Raw genomic sequence first — 2,184 nt, forward strand, 5'->3', positions numbered from 1 at the left:
CGAATTACCTGGAGCTGATAGGAAATTCGAACCGAAGCCTTCCTATATCAACTTGGTTGAGAGAAACCAGTTCGGGGGAGCTGCAAATGAAGATGCAGCCAAGCATATGGAGATTTTTATCGATTATTGTTGCTCTATACCCCCGCCGACCGGTGTGACCCAGGACCAGATAAAGGAGACTGTTTATATTCTCACTCCGTGATGCTGCAAGGGAGTGGTATAGAGATCTAGATCGAGCTGCTCATGGGATCACCGACTGGAATTCTTTAGCCTTGGCATTCTACAAGAAATACTTCTCTGCCTCGAAGACGAATGCCATTAGAGCTCAGATCACGAGCTTTAAACAAGGACCTGATGAGAACATTCATGAAGCATGGGTCCGTTTCAAGAAGCTGGTGTGAACCATACCGCACCATGGGTTCGAAAAATGGAGTCTTTGCAATCAGTTCTATAACGGGCTGTATGACGATCAGAGGGCCATTTTGGATGCTGCAGCCAATGGCCGATTTGCTGAGAATATGGGAGAGACTAAGGGGTGGAAGATCATTGATGACTTAGCCACCCATAAAGCTGAATATGGGAATTCCAGGGGAAATCAAAGGAGATCTGCTGAATCTTCTTCTGTAGCTGCAATAGAAGCTCTCACTGCAAGGTTTGACAAATACGAGTTGGGAGGAGCTTCAAAAGGAGGGATATATCATGTGAATGCTGTTTCAGACGGTCCTTTCGTCTGTAAAAGATGTGGAGCTGAAGGACATGTTTCAGACAACTGTCCCAGTCCCTTCGAGTCTTATGTTGCCTTTCAACATTATAGGTAGACAAACACCTACTATGAGCCGAATGTCCACCCCAACTTGAGGTGGAGTAGCCAAAATGTCCTTAATCCGACTCAACCTCCACAGCAGCAGCAGCAGCAAACTTATGTGCCCCCTTATAAGCAACAACAATATCAAAAACCTCCCGATGTGCCGCAACAGCAACAATCCCAAAATTCTGAGTTTGCTGAATTGAAGAATATGCTGCAAAAGGAGTCCCAAGCTAGAGAGGCTGGGATGAAACTGCTAGAGAGTCAAATTGCTCAATTGGGTAGCAAGAATACCACTCGAGATCCGGGACACTTACCGACCCAAACTGACCAAAAGGAGACCCTTAATGCCATCACTTTGAGGAGCGGGTCTACCCTGGAGAGGCCTGCTATGATTGAAAATGCCCCTGAAAAAGATAAGCCGAAACCGAGTCAAAACAAAGCTGGAACGAAAAGTGGAAAGAAAAAGGCATTTACTGGTATATCACCGATCGATCGACTTACTTACCGATCGATCGGCGAAGTGCGACAACCAGGAAGCTCTCGTTCTGTCACAAGTCGGGCGATCGATCGACATCACTTGTCGATCGACTGAGATCGCTGCTGATAGTGAGCCTTTTCGTCCTCCGATGCCCGATAAGTTGAGGGATCACTTGTTTCGGGGTACGACAGTCCCGAAAATATTGGCGCAAGACCCGAGTGCTGATGGGTCAGTCCCGGCTCCGAAGTATGACCCAATGTCGATCAATGGTTCCTATTTGAGACGGTCTGAAGAGGGTTCAAGCTTTAACAAGGAGAAGGTAGTGGACTTTCAGCCTAAGTCCACGGATGCCGGCATGAGAGATTTAGAGGAGAGGTCTAAGTTACTTCTTACAGCCCCATATCCAGAGAGACTAGTGCCGACGAAGGAACAAGTATCTTTCAATAAATTTGAAAAAGTTATTCGTAGCTTGAATGTACAAGTTCCTTTTCTTGAGTTAGTCAATCAAGTGCCTGCTTACACTAAATTCATGAAACAACTCTTGTCTAAGAAGAAGTCACTTGAAACTGTGCATACTGTCGAATTAACTAAAGAGTCATGCTCTTATTTGTTCCACACTGTACCCCACAAACTAGAAGACCCAGGTAGCTTCTCCGTTCCATGTAGCATTGGTACCTTTTCTATTGAGAAGGCATTATGTGACTTAGGAGCTAGTATAAGTGTAATGCCCTTGAGTCTTGCTAGGAAGCTAAAATTAACTAGGTTTGCAAAGGCCATGACATGACAAGATGGTCTGATGGTGACCGATCTGCGGTCCAGCCAATAGGAGTCTTAGAGGACATCCTCGTGCAAATAGGGAAGTTCTTCTTCCCTGTTGACTTCGTGGTGCTTGATATGC

General features: G+C 45.8%; 1 non-coding gene across 1 annotated transcript; it reads right to left on the minus strand.

Moving 5' to 3' along the window:
- Nucleotides 1-314: 314 nt before the first annotated feature.
- LOC141593387 (small nucleolar RNA R71) lies at nucleotides 315-421 on the minus strand. The gene has a single exon (XR_012521475.1). It is a non-coding gene; the product is annotated as a small nucleolar RNA R71 (small nucleolar RNA).
- Nucleotides 422-2,184: the final 1,763 nt, after the last annotated feature.

The sequence above is a fragment of the Silene latifolia genome, chromosome 7 (assembly GCF_048544455.1).
Source record: "Silene latifolia isolate original U9 population chromosome 7, ASM4854445v1, whole genome shotgun sequence".
NCBI classification, from domain to species: domain Eukaryota; kingdom Viridiplantae; phylum Streptophyta; class Magnoliopsida; order Caryophyllales; family Caryophyllaceae; genus Silene; species Silene latifolia.